We start from the raw sequence: 25,588 nt of genomic DNA, 5'->3' as shown, positions 1-25,588 counted from the left end.
TCATGCTGCCGAGATGCTTTTACCATATTTGTTTAAAACAGCAGTTGTGGAACTGAGGATTTTTGCTTGGCGTTATGTGTTTCTCTTTCTTTTCATACATTACAGCAATAAGCAATATAAGGTATTTCAGGAATATCTGCCCTGTATTTTCCAGAAGCTAGGACAAAACAGTATTTCTTCACGACATGTAAATGTCCAAGCTGTTTGACTAACAAATATTATTTGTACAGTACTTTCTCAATAAATTTTGTAGGTGTGTGTTAAGTTTCAGCAATTTGCTTTAAACTTCTAGTAGCCCTATGATTTAATGACCTCCAAAATGTCTTCTCATTAACGGCCTTTCTTAGGTCTTTCAAGTTGAGACTCATGGCTTTCTTGATGGAGTCAATCCCTGTCATGTTGGGTCTTCCTGTTTTCATATTGCTTTCAGTTTTTCTTCATATTGTTGTCTTTTCCAGTGAGTCTTGTCTTTTTATAATGTGACCTAAGTACAATAACCTCAGTTTAGTCATCTTCGCTATCAGGGAGAGTTCAGGCTTGATTTGATCTTTTGTCTTAATGGTGGTCCACAGTATCCCTAAAACTCTCCTCCAACACCACATTTCAAATGAATCAACTTTCTTCTTGACAACTTTTTTCACCCACATAGAAATAAGGAATACCATGGTATGAATTATTTTGATCTTGGTTGCTCGTAGCACATCCCTTACCCATAATAATCTTCTAGCTCCTTCATGCCTGCCCTTCCCAGTCTAAATCTTCTTTTGATTTCTTAGTTGTAGTCACCCTCTTGGTTGACAATAGTGGCAAAGGATAAAATCCTGACTAATTCTTCATCGTCAACCTTAAAGTTATGTAATTCCCCAGTAGTCATTAATTTTGTCTTCTTGCTTTCAGCTCCAATTCTGTTTTGGCACTTTCAACTTTAAACTGCATCAGGAGTTGTTTCAAGTCTTCATTATTTTCTGCCAGTAATGTGGTGTCATCTGCATATCTTAGATTGCTAATATTCCTTACATCAATTTTCACTCCCCCTTCATCCAAATCTAATTCATTTTTCCTTATGATATGTTCTGTATACAGATTGAACAGACAGGGATATTAAATACATTCTTGTCTGATGCTTTTGCCAACTGGAAACGGCTCTTTGTATTCCATTCTAACAGTACGCGATTGTCCAGAGTATAGGTTGTACATCAAAACAATCAGTTGTTGTGGCACACACATTTCTTTTAAAACCAATCATATTTTTTCATGATCAATATAGTCAAAAACTTTGCTGTAATCTATGAAGTACAACCTGATTTTCTTCTGAGATTCTCTCATACGTTCCAGTAGTCAACATTAATTCGCAATGTTGTGCCCCTTCCTTTTCTCAATCCAGTTTGAGTGAAGTATAGAAGATTTCAAATTTAAGTGACCCAAGATTGTGGATATCTATTGTCGAAGGCTTTCATGGCTGGAATCACTGGGGTGCTGTGTGGTTTCCGGGCTGTATGGCCGTGTTCTAGCAGCATTCTCTCCTAATTCTCTCCTAGGAGAGAATGCTGCTAGAGCACGGCCATGCAGCCCGGAAACCACACAGCACCCCATTGTGGATATCTTTGGCAATGCATACCTTATTGTGATGGCCAATCTTTCAGACTGTAAATAGAAGCCCTAAATACTTGTCAAGACAGCAATTTAATTCAAGTATTCTCAACCCTGTAACTTTAGGTTGTTAGCACTAGGATTAGCAAAATGAGTATACTTGCAGAAAAGTAACTGTTTTTGGCTTGCTGTTGAATACATCCCAATCCAAAATGGGTGACGGCTGGGGAAAGTACTGCTATCATGCTGTCACACCACCGCCACCGATTTTCCCAGCAGTTCAGCAAGGCAAAAAAAAGGGGGGGGGGCATGGCTGCTGAAAACTCCCATAGGGAAAAATGGATGTACACCACATTTTTCGTGGCATACGTCCAAGGTCAGGAAAGTTGCTGTTCCCTGGCTGCACCAGCAAGGCCAACTGTGGTGTGGGAGCACTGACACAGCATGGGAGCCTGTAGTGCTATGGCATCTGCCTGCTGGTGTTTTTGACCTACTGCTGGGGTAAGTGCCCCAGAGAAGGCAAATCTGCCAGCGCAAGCCTGCATCTCAGTCATGAGTCGATTCATCCCCCCTTTTCCACCCTCTGGATTTACCCATGCATCCATGAATAGGGATATGTTTGTGAGAAGGAGAATTGATCCCTGAGATTGTTGTTTCAGATTATAAACCTATAGTCCTGTAAATCCCTCAAACAGTATATTGGGATATAATTGCACTAGAAGATTCATTGTAGTTTGTCTGTGTTGCATGTTTTTAAAAGTTCTAACATCTTTAATAGCCAGTTTCACACTAGTACTTGTCAACTGTAATACACTTCATAATAAAGGAAAATGTTCTTTCATTTTTTTAATGAGAAAGTTAAGCATATTAGCTCCAGAACAGGAGCCATTAATCAGTCTAATTCATTAGTTACTTATAGATCAGTGTGGTTTTAACTTTTGAAAAGAATAAGGGCTGCCACCAAAAATGGGTATGCGAATTCTGTTGTTGATGGTACTGTTTATTACATTAGTCCATTCTTCTTTTATACACTGTTACACTATAGCAATCCTTATCGCAACATTCCTACAGTGTATAGGGAGAACATATATCCAAGACTGTACAAGGCATGCATCAGAGCAGATTAAATTTGACTGAAAAATGCGGTTCTTTGTGTGTGGGGATGTGTGGTGGGCTATGTGTTTCTGTTCCTTCAGGTAATGGTGCCTGCTCCAGAAGTTCTTTCATTTACCCTTTTGGGTCAGTAACTGTCAATGCTAAAAATGAACGCTGAGACATTTTTGAATTGTTGCTTCAAAATGTAACTGGGCAAAATAAAAAAGGGGGTGGGTTGTTCTTTTGCATCGCAGATTACATCCTGTCAGCATCAGGAATAATACATTTTCAGTAGGCGCATGTGGAATAAATGCAACTGAAGAGACAAGCGGGGGTGAGGGATCCCAAAATGATGGGGAGGAGACGTGTATGGAATGGTTCAAAGAAAAATTTCCAAAACTGACCACTGGGAAAATCTCTGGTATGCTGTGCATGCAGAAAAGGCAATGGATTGACAGTTTGAGATTGTTCCCAGTTTCTCAGTGCAGGAACTGCAATGCTGCATTAGCCAGCATCTGTTGATTGACTTCCACATTCCTTAAGCCTGCCAATGAGCTGCTTCTGAAGTCTTCCTGAAACTTTTGGGTCCATGCTATGAATATCTGTTTTGTGCCCAGTGGCGAACCTGCCTAGGGACAGGGGTACCCTATGTCCCCGGGCACCCCCCATTTGGTCACGTGGGGGGCACCAACCTTTCAGGGTCGTTTGTGTGTTTTTAATTATTTTAGTGTTTTTTATGTTTTGGCCTGCAGGGGGCGCATTGTTAAGGCTAGCGGCACCAAAATTTGGTAGGTACTATCAAGATACTGAAACTTGATGATAATACCACCCACATTTTGGTGATGATGTTTGGTTCAGGGGGGGCAGCAAAGTTATGGATCTCCCTAAAAGAGGGTGCCTCCCATCCCTCTAATTATTTTCAATGGGCACTAACAGGAGATGGGGGCTACCCATTTGAGGGACCATAACTTTGGTCCCCCTGAACATAACTTCATCAAACTTAGGTGGCATCATAAGAATAGTTACTAGATGATACCCTGAAATTTTGGAGTCACAAGCTTTAAAAATACACCCCTTCCAGGCACCCCAAGAAATTTGCCCAAGATTCTTTGTTTTGCAGTAACTTTGCTCCATTGTAGCCAATGGGGAATTTCTGAGTGTGTAGTCAGGCTGCACATTTTTGAAGATAGAGACACCAGCCTTTCAGGGTGGCTCCAGGAGAGCCTCCTGGTAATAGCATCCAGGTTTTGAGACCTTTGCTTCTGGAGGTACAATTTTATGGGCCCTCAAAAGGTTTATGGGCCCCCAAGAGCAGCAGTGGCATAGTGGCTAAGAGCAGGTGCACTCTGATCTGGAGGAACCGGGTTTGATTCCCAGCTCTGCTGCCTGAGTTGTGGAGGCTTATCTGGGGGATTCAGATTAGCCTATGCACACCCACACATGCCAGCTGGGTGACCTTGGGCTAGTCACAGCTTTCCGGAGCTCTCTCAGCCCCACTTAACCTCATAGACTGTTTGTTGTGAGGGGGGAAGGACAAGGAGATTGTAAGCCCCTTTGAGTCTCCTATAGAAGAGAAAGGGGGGATATAAATCCAAATTATTATTATTATTATTATTATTACTACTACTACTACTACTACTACTACTACTACTACTATTATTATTATTATTATTATTATTATTATTATTATTATTATTATTATTTTGTTTCCTCGCTCCTGCACATGAAAGCCTGCGGGGTGAGTTCTCTCAGAATTCTCTCAACTCACTCCCACCCACTCCAGGAAAGCAAAGCTCACTCAACGCTTTGGATGCTATTACTGAAAGCCTCTTGGAGCCACCTTGAAAGTCTGGTGCCTCTATCTTCAAAAATGTGCAACCAGTGCTTACATACTCAGACATTCCCCAGAATCTGCCAGGCTCTTCAGCAAGTTCTGTGGGGCTTAGACTTCAATGGGGCTTTCTGTTATGCCCAGATGGCTCTGTGGTAGAGGTTTCAACAGGAGGCACTGTGGTAGGGGTCTTGCTCTGGGTGGGGGTATTTCCTGTAGGGCTGCTGGTGTCAGTCTCCTGAAAGGAACCAGCCAAATTTGCTAAAATGTATGTGGAAGAGGAAAATGCTGTGGGCACCTTTAGCAAAGTTGGCTGGTTCCTTTCAGGAGACTCACACCAGCAGCCCTGCAGGAAATAAGTGCCCCCATCCAGAGCAAGACCAGTACCACAGTGCCTCCTGTTGAAACCTCTACCACAGAGCCAGCTGGACATAACAGAAAGCCCCATTGAAGTCTATGGTGGGAAAAATATTTTTTCCCACCACAGAACTTGCTGAAAAGCCATGCAGATTTTGGGGAATTCCTGAGTGTGTAAGCAGTGACCACACATTTTTGAAGATAGAAGTGCCAGACTTTCAAGGTGGCTCCAAGAGGCCTTGAGTAATAGCATCCAAACTTGGTGAGCTTTGCTTTTGGGGGTGGGTGGGGGTGCTGAGAAGTTCTGAGAGAACTCAGCCATCAGGCTTCATGTGCAGGAGCGGGGAAACAAAATAAGCCTTTTGGGGGCCCATAAAATTGGACCCTCAGAAGCAAAGATCTCTAAGCCTGGATGCTATTACCAGGAGGGCTTCCTGGAGCCACCCTGAAAGGCTGGGATGGGGGCATTCCATTTGGGTGTCCATAACTTTGCTGCCCCTGAACCAAACATCACCAAATTTGGGTGGTATCATCAGGGCAATCTCTGGATGATGCCCTGAAAACATGGTGCTGCTAGCTTTAAAAATGCACTCCCTGCAGGCAAAAAAACACCCAAAATACCCCCCAAAAGCCCAAATAACTTGCATTCGCATTTGTTCATATTTGTGCAGGACATAATTGGACAATTTTTGTCCGAATGTGCCCAAATTTGCCCAGATTCCAGCCAAATATGGTATTTGTTTCATCTGAATCTCCCTCAAAAGTGATGCTGTTTCAGGGTGGGGGAGAATCCACCCCCAAACAGCGTCACTTTCAATTTTGTTTTAACCGGGGACCCCAGATTCTCCCTTTAAGGTGGATTTAAAAGAAGAATCTAAGCTCCCTAGTTTAAACACCATTGAAAGTGATGGTGTTTGAGGGTGGATTTCACTGGAGGTGTTTTGTGAGAGATGATGCTGACATTTAATACCAACTTGCACTGGCTTGGAGTTGTTTCTCAGGCTAACAACCTACCTCATAGGGTTGTTGTGATTAGGAAATTGGGAAAAGAGTTGGTGGGGAGAGAGCCATATATGTTTTGCTGGGAGTGGGAGGTGTTTTGTGAGGTGGTACAAAAAATCATTGTTTGGTCATGGTGGGGGAGGGTGGCCCCCCATATGCCAGGCCGCCCCCCCCCCCGCCAAGCTCAGCTTTTGTCCCCGGGCCCCAGTTTGCCTAGGTACACCCCTGTTTGTGCCTAACATCTGGCTCGCTCCATTCTTCTTTCTTTTCCCAGCAGCAACCCAGTCAATTTAGCCAGATCTGCTAACATCTCTGTACCTGATGAGTAGTAAAACTTTCTTATCACTTGTCAGAATGATAAAGAGACAGCTAGGTTACCATGTGCTTATATGCACACAATGGTAAGTTACCACTAAGTGGATGACTATCTATGGGTCTGCTGCACAAATCTCCTTAAATGTCTTCAATCCTGCCCTTTGGTTCACACTCACCCCCTTCAAACGATTTTTGACTGCTATTTCCTGTTTTTCCCCAGTGTGTGGACAAATCTGTACTTTGTGCTTCACATGCTCATGCTTCAGTTCCCTGAGTCTTCTGTCATCGATGCTGTGAAAGTTAAGCCCCCTAAAATGTCAAACATGCTCTGAAATACTCCAAAGCCAGGCAAAGAGCTTCTGCAAGCAGAACGATCTCACAAAATCGCCTCTTAAAGGGAGAGAACACAAATGAAGCCTTTTTAAACAACATTTCAGCCAAAAGAATCACTAGAAAAGAAGATTCATTAGAAACATTTTGAGGCTGGAAATAAAATATTTTAACTGTGTGGGAAACTGTGTGGAATTCCTCTCCCAAATGTTTTTTTTTCCAGACCTAAAAACATTTTATTTGTGCTGTGGGGAAATGTCCTGTATTTCCCCCCTTTCCAGTTTTCAGCCTCAACCCAAGAGTGGAAAGAACATTTAAACTGTATTCAAATAAGTATCCTTGGAGACAGTGGCATAGTGCCAATGGGGACATCAGGGGACATCTGCCCCAGGCACACCCCTGACAGGTCACATGGGGGCACAAAAACACCCCTCACACCTGGTTGTAGTGCATGTGGCAGCTGCCCGGCTGCTTCCTCCGGCTCCCCTCAGCCAGCCCCTGCCTGAGAGGCATGCAGCTGGCCCCTCAGACAGGGGCTGGCCAAGGGAGCCAAAGGTGCCTGAAGGAGGGGATGGCAGCTGCAGCCTGCTCAGTGTCACCAGCTCTTGTGCCGTGGGAGCCTGCAGCACCAAGCAGGAAAGCCCCCCTCTGCCCCACAGAGCAAGCGGCCGCCACCATCCCCCCTCTGCCCCACAGAGCAGGCAGCTGCCTGGGACAGCGGGGGGATGGCTGCTGTGACCTGCTTAGTGCCGCTGGCTCTCGCGCCTTGGGAGCCAGCAGAGCTGAGCAGGGGGGAATGGTGTTTTCTGCCCCTCTGTGTTTTCTGCCCCCCATGGGTCCCCGTGCCGCAGCCACCCCCATGCACCATCATACTTGCAGGATAAGGTGGGAAGGTTTGTGGTGCAGGGACCCACGGGGGGGGGGGGGGGGGGAAACACGGAGGCCGCCCCGGGCGCAGCTTTGCTCAGCTATGCCTCTGCTTGGAGAAGCTCAACTCTGTTCTGTGTTTGCCAAACCTGATCTGTCTGAACGTTTCTGCTCCCTGTTTCCTTTCCTTTTCTTTTGTTTTCATTTTCATTCTTTTTTATTCAGAGTGTCTGCCCAGAATCTGGCTAGAGGAACAGACTTTGGGGCCCATGATGCTCTCTAAGCTCCCCAGTTTGCTTCATCCTCCTTTTCTTGTATGGCTTAGCTGGAATGGATTTTTAAAACTTTGAATATTAATTCTTGATCTGTAAGATCAGATCCTGTCAACATTCTTTCCATGATCCAAGCAAGCCCTTGATAGGAAGGAAATTGGATTGTCAACTTTTTTTACCAGCTGCCTTTACGTTCTTTTAATGACAGCTTGGCACACAGACACTAGCAGGTGGATAATTCTTATCTCCATAAGCTTTAGCTGCTGATTCCTGAATACTAAGCTACTGCTGAAGTTGACCATGCTGGTTTTCTTTTACCAGCCAGCTGAAAAAGCAGCTGTTAAATTGTTTCATCCCCCTTTTTTAAGACTGAGGTTGATAGTGATGAGATTACAGAAAGAACATGCTGACAGGGGGAACAGATGGAAAGGGGAGCAGGTGAGATTTTTCTACTGTTTAGCTGGTTGTGTATACCTGTTGCTAACCCACAGGCAGGATTTCCAACTTCTGAACTGTCCCATGGGGCTTTTAACTACCGCTTCATCTGTAGCAATTAACTGGTGATAATGTTTTCCTCCATTGCCTGTGAAACTTCACAGGCTCATTCATGCTTTCCAACACACAGCGACAGTTAAGAAGTTGGCAGTTCTTCCTAGACTATTTTCAGTGCCTCCAAGCATCCTCAGTATGACAATAATAATAGTCACATACATCCTGGAACGTGATTGCAGATGTATTTGAGAAACTATGGGCCAAATAATTTGTGTGGGGTGGTGTGTGTGTGTGTGTGCGGGGGGGGGGGGGGGTGCCTGTTTTTGAAGCAAATTGCTGTAAACAACATTTGGGGCAGCAACATGGCTTGAAAAAGATTGGCAACAGTTGTGGGTCTTAAAAACCGTTATTAAACTGTAGTTCACCATGAATTGTAGACACCTTCCTCCAATGAACCCAAGCCCTCATTTTCCCCATTTATAGTTATCTCCCTATATAGACATTGCAGGTGTTGAAATAGAGTCTATTCACCTGTACTGTTTCTCATAGATGCTTCAGACCCCCTACTTAGGCAGTTTTGTTGTTGTCCATGGCCACTGGAATTATTCAGAATCTGGCCATCTTTTAAAAAATAGTGGTGGAAAGTGCTATCAAAGTACAGTCAACTTAGGGTGACCCCATAGGTTTTCAAGGCAAGAGGTTTTCAAGATGACTTGAAATAGCCTGCTTCCATGTAACAACCCTGGATTTCCTTGGTGGCCTCCCATCCTCCCAAGAACTAAACAGGGCTAAGCCTGCTTAGCTTGATGAGGTTGGCCAAGCCTAGTCCAAACAACAATATTTGTCATTTTTTAAAAATCTGTTGAGACGTCCCTCTGTAACTGTACACTCATACTAAGGAAAAGCTGCATCTGTAGTCTTTCTCTCTGCAATGCAAATCCTCAATAAATTTTTATTAATATGGTTGTAGACCAGCACAAAACACAGCAAAATTCAAAACAGGTAAAAGAAATAATTAGTATCAACTCTTATACATGAGTTGAAATAATTTTTGGGAAATACAAGTTAAGTAGAATAATGAATAAGGTAGTTAAAAGAGAAGGGAAAGGAGCTTGTAAGCCACCTTGAATCTTCTTACAGGAGAGAAAGGTGGGGTATAAATCCATACTCTACTTCTTCTAAAATTTTAAACTCAGTGTTTAGTGAATTTTACAGACAGCTGCACAGAACTTCACAGCCACATGCTGAAACTAATGGTTTTTCATCGATAGGTAACTGTTACCTAGTTTAACAGGGGTTATTAAATTATTAAAGGGAATCTCCACCAGCTGCTAAGAGTGTAACAGCACACATATGATTTTTAAAATAGCAAAGGGGAATGGAACTCACTTGGCCGTGCAAGAGGAGACTAGGTCAGGATCTTGGAGACTATATCTACAGGGAAGGAATTTGGCAAGGAGCGATCTGCAGAGTAATTCATGAGTCCAAATGAAGTTTTAAACGATTATATAAATTTGGTTCAAAATACACTGTACTTAATATATATTGCCATTTATATATATATTGCCATATATATCTCTCCATAGGATTGATCAGGGTCCTAACATAACCTTCGATTTAATTGAGTCAGATCAACCAGGATACCTACTGAACAAGGGAAGAATAACTGAGAACAAACCTCTTGATATAAAGGGAAGCAAAGTAAAATATGCTTCATAACTTCAGTCTCCCATAAAGCACAGGGACATAGCCTATTTGGCTTTGAAGCCTTTATGTATTGCTCACCCAAAACCCAAAGGGAGTGTTTGACCCTTAGCAATGGAAAACGCTTTCCTATGACTAACAATGCCTTTAACTATGTTTATTGATAATTATCCTGGAGAATCAAGGCAGTTAGGCCTTGACCATTTAAATTTAGTTTTGGCCAAAGATTAACCGAAGCAAGGCACACCCCAGCCTCAACTTTTACCATGCCTGCTTCAAAACTCAAATTTGCATTTGAAACACAGTGGGGTAGAGATGCAGCTGTTAAAACCACAGCATTATTCTGAAGAAAAGGATGGCTGCTACTAGTGGACTCCTGGAGCAGTTGTCTCTTGGTACAGCTCAGCCCATCAGCCATATTCTGTATTTTTGCAAAGGAGCTTGATAAAGCTTCTCCTGTGGCTACCAGCCTACTGCTGCCAGTTTTATTCTGTGGCAGGCCTTTAGCAGACCACAATGCAAGGCTGGTGGGGAGAATTTGGCTTGGTAATTACAAATTATGATTATGCAGTCCTAAGGGAATATATTCTAGGTAGGATTCTAGAGTAAATCACTTTTTATAACAAATAGTTTGCAATTGAGGGCTCCACTATAGTTTTCATTAAACCAATATAATTTTCTATGCAATTCTCAATTCTACTACCCCTGGTCAGTAAATAAATTGCTATTGTAAAGAAATTGATGGTTTTATATCTCAATTTATGGGACAAACACTATTCCATTAGGTTGTGATATGGGATTATTAAGTACAAACTTTTCTTGCTCTGACTTTTATTCTATAGACTAGGACTTTTCCCAGCCCAGACAACAGCCAATTGTTTTGATCCATTAGACTTCTGACACTGAGAATGAGAACAAGCTGTTTTCTGAACAACAACATAAACATTGCTATGTTTTTCCCTTGGACAGTTTGTACTATGAAACTAATTAGAGCGTTCATTAATTTTTTTTGGGGGGGGAGGGGATTGTAATATATTTTAGCAATGTGTGCAGTGGATGTTACTATGCTGATGCCTTCTGAATAGAAACAAACCTGAGAGCCTAAATTTAAGAACTTGGGTTGAAAGGTACACCTGAGGGCAGTATCTTAGTGCAACAGGCACAGCATGATGCCTACAGAATGCATATTGCATCTCTGACTTCAGGGTCTGTTTCCAGGGCAGCCTGGTACAAAGGAGGAAGGAGCTTCTGTGCCCATAATTGCTATATGGCAGAGGTGAGTACAGTAACTTTTTCTCTTCCTTAGTAGCAAGCTTCACCTGTATTCTTTTGCACAAGTACTGAAACTACAAAAATCCTTTCCTGTGTCACATCCAGCTACTGAAGAAATCAGTATTGCTAATTTCACAGAGGAATTCCTTGTCAAAATGCCCGAGCTACTGTCATGGTACTCAGTATCCTTAGGTAGCTTATGACTTTAAAGATACTTGCTTTGTTGTCTTTAAATAATTAATATCTCACTTTTCCCAAGTGTATTGATACATGAATATATTTAATTCTAGCAAATATGTCTATTCTGTTACTGTTAAATAGCCTTTTCCAAGTAATAAATCACAATGCAGAATATATTATTATGTTTTCATTGCAGACTGTTCCAGGTTCAATCCTTTCTTACTCCAGTTAAAACATCTGAAATAATTGGGCCAGAGAAGACCTCTGCTCAAAACCCTGGAGAGATATCACCAGTTTGGGTAGACAGTGCTAGGTTATACATGTGAATAACCTTAGTATAGTGCAGCTCTTTTTAATTATAGTTAACCATTTCCCATGTACAATATCATATCAATACTCTGGATTATGGAGGAAAACTTGTCCCAACCTGACCAGGACAGGAAACAGTCTTGAGCTCCAGGCCTCACTTACCCCAAGACTGAGTACACAGAAGTGGACATTTCTAAATCAGCCATAATTTATTTTATTTATTTATTTTTCATTCTTATATACCGCCCCTTCCCCAAAGGGCTCTGGGTAGTGAACAACAAGATGAATAAACAAACCAGTGTTGGAGCAAATAAACAAATACAAATTACAATAAGATAGGCTCCACTTAATCATAACATTAAAACCCCAATAAACAGTGCCTCATTCAAGACAATCAAAATTATACAAAAGTATACAAAAGTAACCAGATGTTGGCCTAAATGTGATCAAAAGCAGTGGAGAAGTAGATGAAACAAATCATTTTATGTCTAAATTTGACTCTTATAAAAATGAGGTAATTTTTTAAAAAAAAAATGTCTACCTGTTCGTAAGGACAGTCATCTGTTGGGGTGCCAGAGGTCATGATGCTGTGATGGTGCAGAGCTTATTGCTCTGCTGCTATTGTTATTCATCAGGCAGTGTACTAAGTGGCGATATAGTGTCAGCAGAATCTCTACCCAAGGGATTTATAATCTCCATTAGGCAGACAAGACAGCAATACCAAAGGCCCTAAGGGACTGGCAGTGAATGGTGAGAAATTAAATGGGGATGAGGAAGGTCAGGTTGCCGTGGTGCTTAATGCTATCTACGTTGCGCCTAAGGTACAATCTCCTGGCTGCTTAACCTTGATGGTGCATTAATTCTTCCCATAAGACTTTTCAGGTTAGTTTTGATTATGCAAGCCAATTCTGTGCACAGTCACCCAACAGTAAGTCACATGAATGCAGTAAAAATTATTTTGAGAGGAACATGCCTAAGAGTAGCTGTTTGCTATAAAATAATCTCATTTGGTTTGTTTGTGTTCATGTTTTGTTTTTCCAATCTTTTGGGTGATAACTCTTTAGTCAGCATTCTGTGAACCTTCTATTCTTCCTGTGTGTGTGTGGTTAATGTAAAACTAGTGTGTTAATCTGCACAGGTTGCAGCATAAAATAAAGAAATCTCTTTTATGCTCAAGTGTTTTACCTTCTCTTGCCATTTCTTGATGAGCAGTTGTTCTCTTTGCATAGTGAATGCAGCTCTCCTCTCTTAGATTAATCACAATTGTTATGCATTCATGTAAATTTTATATAAGCTATATAAATTCTTACAAGACAGATAGTTTATTTCACCTGATATTGTCACTGTATTTCAAAACCATTAATACATACAAAGGAAGTTGGGATTTTCAAGCAAACAGCTGGGAAATCATAGCAGTGGATAATGTTACAGTGAAAGGTGTTAACTGGTAATCCAATCAAAGGAGATGGTTAATTGGATTTTTATCAGAGTACCAGAAGGATGTTGGTGCTAATGAAATTGTTTGCATTCAGTTCTTCTAAACAATTGATGTTTATTGTGGTAAAATTGTCACCTTGATTGAACGTCCTCAAAATACATCCTGCATTAGGATAATGTGGTATTTATTAATTTAAGTGGTTAAAAGTTAACACATTACCAACATTACAAATCATTTTTGCATATTTGAGCTTAAATCCCACTTTGCACAATTTTATCCAAGTAACTGAGTAGTACCCAGCTTGCTGGGGGCAAAGTTCAGACAACTGGGAAAGGCAGTGGTAAACATAGTCTGCCAGGTAAACATTGTGATATGGCATCACCTTTGAATAAAGAGCGTGTCCTAACCTTCCTAGGAGCCATTCTACAGATGCCAGTTTTAGATGAGTTTTATTTTGGTAATGTAATTTATGTCTGGGGAGATCCAAGCTCCTGCCTGATCCTTTCCCTTTCTTTTACTTGACCTGTGATTTGCCTAGGCCAGGATAGTACATGCACTCGTATGCATGTGGAGCAGTGGCTGTGGGTGTGAAATGTACTGCAAGAAGTCCTGGGTTCAGCTATGAACTCAAACCAACAAAAATCAGGAAAGGGAGGAGAGGTTTCCAATTGCCAAGCAGATCTTTTTTTGCCACTACCTGATCTTCTGGCTAGTTCTAGGCTTCCACCTACAGGAAAAGTCCGTAAATACCCTTGTGCAGAGAAAAGACCACTTTGCAAGATGTTACTCAGCTGCTCCTAATTATTGTCCTCACACTGTTGACTCCCTTGTTCATACTCTGTTTCACTATCCTAAACATAACAGACTTAGATCTGATTTGGTTGCATTATTCCCTACAGAATTTGTGTCTCTTCCAGATAAAACAAAAATGATTAAGTTATTGAATAATTCTGAGATAGAAATATCGGAAGGTGTAGCCACGTTCCTATTGTGTTTTGAATGTTTTGAAATAACATTCTTTTAATTGTAATTTTTTAATGCCTAATAAAGATTTCTTTGTGCTTTACGCTTCTAATTAGCAGTCCCTCCCTGTCAGGTTACTGAGATCATGTGATTGCTCCATTCTGTCTCCCAGTAAGCCTTTGGTAGATTATTAAAATTGTTTTGCACTCAGCATCACTTAACACAATTTATTTTATTTTTATTTAATTTAGTTTATGCCCCACCCTCCTTTGGAAAACCGGGTTCAATGCATCCTGTATTTCAAACTACACATCTCTTCTCCCTTTGCAGCGGAGGTGGTAGTAGTGGAGGAATATGAAGCATGAAAATTCTGGGAACCATAGAGTGCTGTAAGCCTTTCAGTTTACCAGGTTTTGAATGAGGCTGAGCAGGCCTAAAAGCCAGCTTTCCTCTGCATGTGGGGCTCAAAGAAATGAATAGTAAAACAATGATTTACTAGTGAATGTCTGTAACTGTGTTATGTCCAATTTTTAATGAATTGTTGGCATAAAAAATGTACTCACTGAAAACCAATAGTTTATTTTAGGTTTTTTCCTTACTTCCAATGAGCACCTTCCTTAAATCAATAAGGGCCTTATTTAAAGAAGGGCAGGTTTTATTGATAACTTAACACATATGCTGTCTAAAAGGCAAATATAATGGAGGATTAATTGTTAACACTCTGAACAGCAAGCTTCATCCAGCCAGCAGCTCACTCCACAGAGGGGAGTTCAGCTTGCAGGGTGGAAAGCCTAAGAGCAGCATCTACTTGTGCCTGGCTAGTGCTGTTCTCAGGCAAGGCTGCTGAAAGCTACCCAGATAGATTCACCCTGCCCTCCCACACCACCTGGGCTCAAAATAAAAATATGACGTGAAAGCTAATTTCCCTGCCCCCTCTAGAATATTGCTCATCTTTTCCCCTCCAACAGGCCTGCTTTTAGGCTCTCTCACACTGCCCCACCTTCTGCTTCTCTTAGCACAACAACTGTGAAACAAAGCACAAGAGGCCTCTTAAGTGGCTTCTTATTCAGTATCCACTGAATTGCAGTATCCACTGAAGGAGCAATATAACCTCACATAAAGTCCCATTCCTGGTGCTGCTCCTGACTCAGCAAGCCAAAGCATAAGCCAATACAGGAGCATTCTTGCAGATGCTAATGCAGTCAGAAGGGTACTTCATGCCACGCTTGGCTGTGCACATATCATTGCTTCACTCAAAACATTGAAAGTGCATGGCATGAAATCAGAGCACTCTAGCAATGCCGCTGGTGATACAGGGGGAGAATCCGGGAGGCAAGTTCCAGAAAGGTAGCAGAGGAAGACAGGGCAGGTGCTGCACGGATATCCTGAAAGCCATGTTGGTCAGGAGCAAAGGCAAGATTGTTTCTCTCCCAGTTCCATCCACACTAAATAAGAAGAGATTATTTTTTTCCCGATCCCAAAATAGAACTTGAGGACAACCAATTAAGCTGATCAACAGGAAATTCAGAAACGAAAAAGGAAATACTTGTTTGGAATTTTTTTTTAACACAAGTGATTAAAATGTGGAGTTTGCAGCCAGAGAATGTAATAATGGCCACAGGCATCGACAGGTTTAAAAGCAGATTAGGCAGACTTGTGGAGGAGAGGTCTATGATTATTACTAGCCATGGTAATTAATGAGAGCCTACACACTCCAAGGCAGTCAACCTATGAATTTCAGCTCCAGGAGGCAACATTAAGGAAAGACTTCTGTCTTGTACCCTCCTTGTACCCTGTATTAAATAATCTGATTGTGGTTTGTGTAGTTTGCCCCATGGATGGATCGAAGCAGTAATCATAGAAACTACAAAGAATCTGTAGAATCAGCACCATGGAAATCAGCTGGCAGGAGTTTATTTACTTGCTTATGGATCTTTCCTGCAAAATACATATGGAACTTTAATTTGGGTATCATTTTTCCTACCTGTATCCTTCCGTGTGTTCTCCCTCTGTAGGAATTGGCTCTTTTTTGTTATTTATATTGGGGACAGGATGATCACATTCTTTCTTGCTTGATGCTGTAGAGGTCTCTAGTTATAAAGTGTAAGAGTAACTATTCAAAACATGTACAGTACAATACTAGACGCAATACCTTGAAACAAAATCCACTGCAAGTAACTATTACTCTAATGCTGTTGAGGCAATGCAAATATAAATGAATGAAAAGGGCTCAGGACCTGTGTGTGTGCTGGAAATTCATTTATTATTATTGATTTAATTTAATAGACTGCCCTACCCTCAGGGCGGCGTACAATAAAACCAACTACAAGTAGTGATAAAACATAATACAACAATATAAATCAAAAGTGCATTAAAATCCATTAAAACAGTAGTAGCATCATAACTCAGATAAACCATATTGGGGATGGCATCCAAACCCCAAACACCTCCTGCCCCCATGGGAGGGGATTGGCAGATTGCTGCAGATGGAAACTAGATGATACATGGGGCATCAGGAGGGGGTGGACAATCTGCGGCTAGCCTCCCCAAAGGCCTGGTGGAACAGCTCAGTTTTGCAGGCCCTGCGGAACTCACTAAGGTCTTGCAGGGCCCTAACAGCTGGAGGAAGAGTGTTCCGCCAGGCAGGGGCCAGGGCTGAGAAAGCCCTGGCCCGGGTAGAGGCCATCCGCATCATTGTGGGGCCGGGGACCACCAATAAATATGCCTCTGCAGAACGCAGAGGTCGAACTGGGATATATGGGGCAAGGCGGTCTTGTAGGTATGAGGGCCCCAGGCCGCAAAGGGCCTTAAAAACCTTGAAGACGATCCAGAATTCCACTGGGAGCCAATGCAAGTGGCGCAGCACGGGAGAGATGTGGTCCCGAACCAAGCCACCCGTGAGAAGGCGAGCCGCTGCATGTTGGACCAGCTTCAATTTCCGGATCAACCGCAAGGGAAGGCCTGCGTAGAGGGAGTTACAATAGTCTAACCTGAAGGTGACTGTTGCAAATTTGAGATTTGCCCTTACCCACTTACCTGCTCTTCAGTTCTATTATGAAGTGAGAATGTTTCAGAGCCATTTCATATAGAGTAGCTGCTCTGTGGATACTGCTTTAAATACTCCATGTGACATCTGTTATGAGCTCACAGTAAACTTACAGAGGTAAACTGCTTGTGCTCACCATGAGCACTGCAGAAGTGTTATATATATGTCAGTGAAAATATTTATTTAAGATCATTTAGTGTGATTTGAATTGCTTGAAGCATATGTGTTTCATACAGCATGGTTAACAGCCATTTGTATATAACTATTTAATAGGCTATAGGTAGGGTAGTTTATCCGTAATGTGTTAACTTGTCCTCAGAACCCACTGAGAACTCATGACCTCTAATTCAGGGAGGTGTTATATAGCTGGCTTCTCACAGTAAATGTAGGCATGCTCAGATTAACTTTACTTTCCCAGGATGCTCCTGATTGTGCTGTACAGTCCCAGTCAGTGAGCATGGGAACCTCTTGTTTAAAGATGCTTTAAGAAAACTGGGAGTAATAGCCATCATAACAACCATCAGAGCGCAATCTGTGAGGTTTCAAGCTAGGACTAGTGTGGGTACCCTAGGTTGAATGCTGAAATTACTTGTAAAATAATTTGTAGCTTGGCTTTTGCCTGCCCCAGTAATCTCTGCCACTTTTGTATATGCAGTATGCTGTCACTAAAACATACAATAGGAGACACCCTTAGACTTTTCAGGCTTGAAATTTCCTGCTCGATTACATTTATATGGGGCTGTGCACTCATTCACTAGATAATGAAACAGAGTAAGATCCCTTCAGTGATGCCAATGCTTAAGATCCCATCCTTCACTCTGTTAAAAGATTCCCCTCAGGTAGGGGCAATAGAAGTAACTCACTTTACCCACCCCATCATGAAAATACAAACTTTCAGGAAGAAAAGACTATGGACAATGTAAGTTGCATAATGAAATTTAAATAGAGATATCTTTGGAAAATACATTCAGAAGGTCTCAGCAGGAAGCATTTATGCTTAGTGAGACATTATGCTAGCCATCGCCTTCATTATACTATGTATGAAAGAAGAAGGCACGTACGTGCTGTTTGACTTTTCTTTAAGGGAATGAAAGTGTTTCATTTTCCTTCATTCTGTCTTGTTCAAACTGTGCAGAAGGTCCCTAAGTGGAGCACATCTCTTTTTTTTCTGGCAGACCATTAACAATAGTTACATTATTTTAAAACGTGTAAGTCAGAAAAGCTTCTGCTTTTATGAGGGAGGACAGCATGTAACCCTGCTATGATGTCTTCCAAAAGTTTCAACAGGTTTAAAAATAAGCATTTTAGAGCCCTGCCATTTCCTTTCCAAATTATTTTCATGCATCCATATTTATTTTATTTATTTATTTTATTAAACTTATAGGCCGCCTATCCCCGAAGGGCTCAAGGGCTCAACCATCAGAGCGCAATCTGTGAGGTTTCAAGCTAGGACTAGTGTGGGTACCCTAGGTATTAGGTACACCTGTGTGGGGTTGTTGGGGTTTTTTTGCATTTGTAAAAGTAATTTCTTACTACCTTCACCTCACATGTTCAAAGATGCCAATAAATAAGAGGCAATAATCACATATTAGAAACTTCACTTTAAAAAAACATACCATTATCACCAGAAAGCTTGAGCAAACAAGTTTTGTTTAGCAGGGTCTGGTAGGTTTTCACAGATATATTGGGAGATATAGGGTTTGGACCAGAAACCTTGCTCCTTAAGGCTGAAATGTGACTAACCAAAACTATGTCGGCTGACCTCTCAGAGGTTTCTTTAAAAACAAAGAAAATTAATTGGGCAAAATAATATGTGCTGTGCAAAATAATATGTGCTGTGTGAATCATGAAGCTAACTTGAGGAAAGGTGACCCTGGTATGAGTCCTGAGTTGTGCCCAGGATCTGATATAATTTTATTGATTGATTGATTGATTGATTGATTGATTGATTGATTGATTGATTGATTGATTGATTGTTCCACTTATATACTGCCCTCCCCCGGAGGGCTCAGGGCGGTTTACAACAATGACAGAACAAGTGGATACATAAAATACATATAAAGTTAAAAACAGCGTTCAATTTCCAAAAACCGATTAAAATACAGATGGCATCCAACTATTAAAAACTCCTCCAAGAGGGAACAGCGGGCCTTAGGTTGTTTTTGGGCATATAAGATGAAAGCATTTCTGAACCTGTTGGAAACAGACAGATCAGACACAGACAGATAGATGTCATTTTATTAATGACAGAAGACCTGCCCTAGCAATCATAAACACTGTGGGAAACAAGACAAAACCACGTGGCAACCACTTGAGTCAGTAGCCAAAGGTAAGATAGAATTCTCCCAGCACCACCTTCTGAAACTTGCCTACCAGGTCCTAGCACAACAGTGTCTTCCAGTCCCACCCTGGCTGGCAGTCTAGAACAGGGGTGGGCAATTATTTTTTCCATGGGGCCGCATAAGAAACAGAAAATATTGCGGAGGGCCAGGCCAAAACGCAGGGGGGGCGAGGTGGTTTTGAAAGCCCACAGAAGCCGGCAGCCAAGGCAACCGGCTTCTGCGGGGCTTTCAAAGACACCTTTTCTCAGCTAATGCAGGCCAGTGAGGTGGTTTTGAGAGCCCTGCAGAAGCCGGCAGCCAAGACAGCCGAACCCTGGGCTTCCAAAGGCGCCTCGGCTCCCCAGCAAGTCAGGAGGCTGAGGAGGTGGTTTTTTTTAAAGAAAGCCTTTCAGAAGCCGGCAACCAAGACAACAGGCTTCTGCAGGGCTTTCAAACCTCATCACTCCCCAGCAGAGGTGTATCAATGCAAACTGGAGCCCAGGGACAAAACCTGAATTTGGCGCCCCCTCCCCTGGTATGGGCGGCCACCCTTCCCCACCACGACCAAACAATGATTTTTTTGCACCACTGCAAAAGCCACCCCCCTCCACCTCCAGCAAAACATACATGGCTCTCTCCCCACCAACTCTCTTTCCTAATTTTGTCCTTACACCAACCCTGTGAGGTAGGTTAGCCCTGAGGAACAGCTGAGGTAGGCCTGAGAAGCAGCTCCAAGCCAGTGCAAGGGGAAATTAACTTTTAAACATGTGATCTCTCACAAATCACCCCCAATCAGAAGATTTACAAAACAAGATGTCAGCAATATCTCCTCACAGATCGTCCCCACCCCCAATGAAACATGCATGTGGCTCTCTCCCCGCCAGCTCTCTTTCCTAATTTTGTCCTTGCTTACACCAACCCTGTGGAGTAGGCTGGCCCTGAGAAACAGCTCCAAGCCAGTGCAAGGGGAAATTAACACTAAACATATAAATCTCTCTAAAATCCACTTACCCCATCACAGAGGTTTACCAAACAAGTACCAGCCTCATCATCAGTTCTGTTGCTGCTGGGATCCAGCTCAGCTTCCCTTCTCCCTGTGCCCTACTCCAGACAGTCCTGCTGAGAAGGCTTGTGAGTAAGGGAGAATAAGACACACTGGGTCAGGAGGGAGGGGAAGTGGAGCGCGCTGATCCTGCTCCCTGGGAGCACAGTGAGATTTCTCCCCAGCCCCCTGGACACTCCAGGCCACCATTACAACAGAGTGAAGTGAGGGCTACAACAGGCACTAGCAACAGTAGCTGCCTCAGTGCCAGCACTTGCTAAGACCCTACTATGAATCAGCTTGTGTGCAGGGACGTTTTGGTGCCCCCCACGTGACCAAAATGGATGCGCCCAGGGACAAGAGGTACTGTCCCTAGGCGAAAACGCCTGTGCTCCCCAGCAAGGCAGGGGGGCCGGTCAGGGTCATCTGGCGGGCCGGATACGGCCCGCGGGCCATATAATGCCCAGGTCTGGTCTAGAAGGATACCATGGTTGATGGTATTGAAAGCCTAGACTGAAAACTGGATTGAAATAGATCCCTATAACCCATATCATCTAGATATCTCTGGAGTTGAGATGCCCCCATGCTTTTGATCACCTTGCCCCAAAAGGACAAGCTAGAGAATGGCTAATAGTTGTTTAGCTTCTAGGATCCTATTTGACAAAATAAAAAGCAGTAGAGTCATTAATCTACTCTTGTCAGTTTTCAACATCCAGGATAGACGAGGGTCAAGTAAGCAAATGGTGGGTCTCTCTTTCCAAGTATTGTATTCACAACTTCATGGTACCTTAACATAAAAGTATCACTAAGAACATGACAAGTGAAAACCTCAGGTAATTAAATGAGAGTTCAGGTCAGATCAAATATAATTGATTACATCTTCAAAGTGTTTTGCAAATTGGACACAGTGATTCATTCATTTTCCTCTGGGCCAAGATGTAAAAGGTCCCCTTAGCCCCCAGAACTATTGCTAGATGAAATTTAACAGATGCAAGAATGATATTGTGTCTTCGTTACAATTTTCATCTCATAATAGGCTCTAAAAATTAGTTTTCGGTCATGCTCAGTCACCCTCCAGATACATTTTCTTACACTGCTGCCCTTATGATTATTTCTGCCATTTCACTAATTGCTGGCTGGTTAAAAAAATAGGAAGCGGTGAGGGTAAAAAACAGAAATTCCACAATGGTGAAAAATAGGGATGGAATCCCTAAAGGGTCTGCATTAGGTTGGGTAATATTTATTTTATTAAATTTATTTTGGTTATAAATTATTTGAAGAAAGGGTAAGCAATACGATAGCCAAGTACTCAGAAGAGAACAAGTAGATTGCAAAGAAAAAAATCTGAAAACTGGGTCAATGGGCAACAAAACCGCAAATGAGATTCAGTGTAAGCAAGTGTAAAGTAATGCTCATTGGGGCATGAATCTAATGAGATCTGACTTGACTGTGGCTACCTAGTAGAGAGACCTTGGGATCATAATGGCTAGCTCAACGAAAATGTTGATGTAGCTTACAGCCACAGAGAAAAGGCAAATTTGCCCTTTATTATTCAAATTGAATTCAAAATTAGGCTGCCACAGTCATGCATTTATATAAAACTAAGGTACTGTTACAATGGGAATATCAGGGACGTAGGTATAAAATTTTTATGGGGGGACTCGGGGGGCCACACCCCCACCCACCCCAGGCATGGCCACGCCTCCCCAAGCCCTGCCCCCGGCCTAGCGCTTATAAAAGCAGCTCTCCAAGGCCAGGGACGGCAAACTCCCCCGCCCTGCCCTCCCCTGCCCCCCACCAGCTGGGCTCCCAGCCGGCAGCTGGCAGTTCCTTCTGCCCTCCCCTCTGGGAAGAGACATAGAGGGAAAATGGAGCCCGGTGCAAAATCTGAGTCCCCCCCACCCTGCCCCCCCGGGCAGCCGCTGTGATGCTAGAATCCACCCCAAACAGCATCACTTTTCAATGGGTATTTAAACTGGAGAGCCCAAATTCTCCTTTTAAATCCACCTGTAAAGCGGGAGAATCTGGGGTCCCCTTGTTAGGTTAAATATTACATTGAAAGTGGGATGCTGTTTTGGGGTGGATTATCCCCACCCCGTGAAACAGCATCATCACTCTCTTTCAATGTATGTGTAGTGGTTACATGAGCAAGGTGCTTTCTCTAATCTGGAGGAACTGCAAGGCTTTGATTCACCTGTGGCTCTGCCGCTTGAGCTGTGGAGGCTTATCTGGGGAATTCAGATTAGCCTGTACACTCCCACACATGCCAGTTGAGTGACCTTGAGCTGGTCACAGCTTTTCAGAGCTCTCTCAGCCCCACCCACCTCACAGGGTGTTTGTTGTGAGGGGGGAAGGGCAAGGAGATTGTAAGCCCCTTTGAGTCTCCTACAGGAGAGAAAGGAGGATATAAATCCAAACTCCTCTTGTTCTTCTTCTAAACTGAGGACCTCAGATTCTCCCTTTAAATCCATGCCGAAGGGGGTGGATTTAAAAGGAAATTTGGGGGGTGCCTGCTGTCAGGGGAGTGCAATTGTTAAGCTACCAGCACCAAACTTTTAGGGTATCTTTAGGGAGAGACTTTCCTAATGAGTACCACTCCAGTTTCATTGAAGTTTGGTTCAGGGGGTCCAAAGTTATGGACCCTCAAAGGTGTAGCCCCATCTCCTATTAACTCCCATTGGAAACAATGGGGGATGGGGCATCCCCTTTGGAAGTCTATAGCTTTGGACCCCCTGGACCAAACTTCACAAAACCTGGATGGTATCAGTAAGAGCATTCCTCCTGGATGTTACCCTCCCTAGGTTTGGTGAGAATTTAGGGGCTTCTGAGGGTGTCCAAAGTTACTGGACCCTCAAAGGAGTGTAGCCCTCATCTTTTGTTATTAGCTCCCATTGGAAGAGCAAATGGAGGATGGGTCACCCCCTTTGGGAGTCCATAGCTTTGGACCCCCTGGACCAAACTTCACAAAACCTAGGTGGTATCAGTAAGAGACTCTCCTGATGATACCACCCAGGTTTGGTGAAATTTAGTTCAGGGTGTCCAAAGTTATGGACCCTCAAAGGAGTAGCCCCCATCTTCTATTAGCTCCCATTGGAAACAAGGAAGGATAGGGGCACCCCCTTTGGGAGTCCAGAACTTTGGACCCCCTGAACCAAGCCTTACCAAACCTGGGTAGTATCATCAGGAGAGTCCACCAAACAATCCCTGAAAGTTTGGTGCTGCTAGAGCCCAAACAATGGCCCCCTGCAGGCCAAAAACCGAAAAACACTAAAAATGTTTTAAAAACCCACAAACGGGTGGGCGGAGCTTCGGACATGAATGGGGGGGTTCAAACCCGAGAACCCCCCCCCCCTTACCTACGTGCTTGGGGAATATAGTGTACATCTGTGATTTTCCCTCCTGAAAAGGGATAGAGCAATCAAAATGGTTAAGGGAATGTAGCAACCCCCCTTGCCAAAGGCTTTTCAGATGACAAATGGCCTCAGATTGATGACAAGGGCCCTAGTTTATGTGTGTGGGGGGGAGGGGGAATGGGACAGCAATTACACCTGACATGAAGATAGACTTTTTGTCCTCTCTCATATCCCAGAAATTCAGTACATGCAGTTTGTTGAACTAAGTGGATTTTGGTCTTAATTGGCCATGCTGGCAGGGGCTGATGGGAGTTGTAGCCTATGAACATCTGGAGAACTGCAGTTTGCAGACCCCTTATCCAATAAAGCTTTTAACTGTGCTTTTAACTAGGGCTTTTGTAACTTCCCAGTAGCAAGTTTGGGAGTTTGTTTTCTTTCTTTGGCTACTTGATAAATAATAACCTACTAGCCCCAGCATCTATGGCGCAGTATCTCTTGGACCCTGACTTCCAACCTCTGAACATCTAAAAAAAAGACCAATTCCTATATTATTATAGGCAGGGTGATGACACAACTATATCTAATATCCTGAAGTAGAGCTCAGAAGAGCTGTTCAGGCAAAATAATAATGCTTCACACTTTAGTTCTACAAAACAACTAAAAAAAAACCCAGTACGTTTTGCTATTACTTTCCCTCAGGCTTTTATTTTGTCTATTTTCAGATGCATATTTTTTTTAAAATAAAGCAAGACCAATTGATATCCATGCAGGCGCAAAATTCTTTCAATAAAAATGCTATGAAATTCTAGCTTGTTGACTTACTATGCAGATAAAAATGGGTCCCCATAAAAATTGGGAGCAGGTGGCAATCACTGCTACATCTGAATTTCAGTTTCCTTAAGACAAAATAAAAACAGAGAAAAAAGAGTGTTTTTAGTAGTTGTTCAAACTATCAACTTTAGTCTCTCCCTGTTATTATTTAAAGAGAAACCTCAAGGTGGGATGGGATGGTATCATATCCATAGTGCCCATGGAGAAAGGCTTAGAAGAATTTTCCCATTACAATATGGGCATATACAACATTGTTGTGGGTTGGTTTTGTATTTTCTGAAAGTTGCCTTTTAAATCTGGAATGGCTGTTTGCTCAACCCTATCAGAGATTTTAGAAAAAAATGTTTTAAAATTGAATCTACTTTCCCAGTGTAACTAGAAGTTCCCTCTGTATTTTCACTTCAGTAAATATCACAGTGCATCACAGTGAAAAGGGAGGTGCATTTCACAAGGGGTCTGGGGAGTATCCAAGTTCAGATGTCAAATTTTCCAACCATAGCTATAGCATTTTTTTTAACAAGCTCAGTGAATTGTAGTTTGAAACAAGTACATCTGTTAGTAACATGAGTGTGTAAAACATGATATTGAAGCAAAGATGAAATTAATACTGTTAACAAGTTTGCCAAGCCATGGTTATCATTAATTCTTCACACCAAACCATGGTAGTTAAAATGAAACTCTCTTTTCATGCGTTAAAGCCCAGCAGCTGGGGGGCAAAGAAAAAGAGCATGTTTTTCTTCTTCTCGCCTGAAATGTCTCCCAGAAGTGTTTGACTTACTATTGATAGAAACAGAATGCTGAATTAAAAGGAAACCAGTGACTAGGCCAGAACAACAATCTGAACATGACTGAGGGAGCAACTGAGCCCCTGAACTAAAACAAGAATGGGATGCTGTGATGGAATGTTCAAATTGTTTCTCTTGTCCTCTTCCCAGACTTCTGTGTTTACAGAGAGAATAGCAATGCTGAGTGTGTCAT

The 25,588-nt window shown here is 42.6% G+C and overlaps 1 protein-coding gene across 3 annotated transcripts in view; it reads left to right on the top strand.

The window, feature by feature from the left end:
* TMEM200A (transmembrane protein 200A) overlaps window positions 1-25,588 on the top strand; it is a 72,762-nt gene that overhangs the window by 11,699 nt on the left and 35,475 nt on the right. The window contains exon 2 of one of the 3 annotated variants that reach the window (XM_048490818.1): window positions 11,074-11,131. The exons of the other annotated variants lie outside the window; for them this stretch is intronic. The gene's annotated coding sequence lies outside the window, so the exon portion shown is untranslated. The remainder of the gene's footprint in view (window positions 1-11,073; window positions 11,132-25,588) is intronic. 3 annotated transcript variants of the gene reach the window in all.

The sequence above is a fragment of the Sphaerodactylus townsendi genome, linkage group LG01 (genome assembly GCF_021028975.2).
Source record: "Sphaerodactylus townsendi isolate TG3544 linkage group LG01, MPM_Stown_v2.3, whole genome shotgun sequence".
Classification (NCBI taxonomy): domain Eukaryota; kingdom Metazoa; phylum Chordata; class Lepidosauria; order Squamata; family Sphaerodactylidae; genus Sphaerodactylus; species Sphaerodactylus townsendi.
The sequence above is the reverse complement of the archived record's forward strand: the minus strand, read 5'-3'. Positions and strand labels throughout refer to the sequence as shown.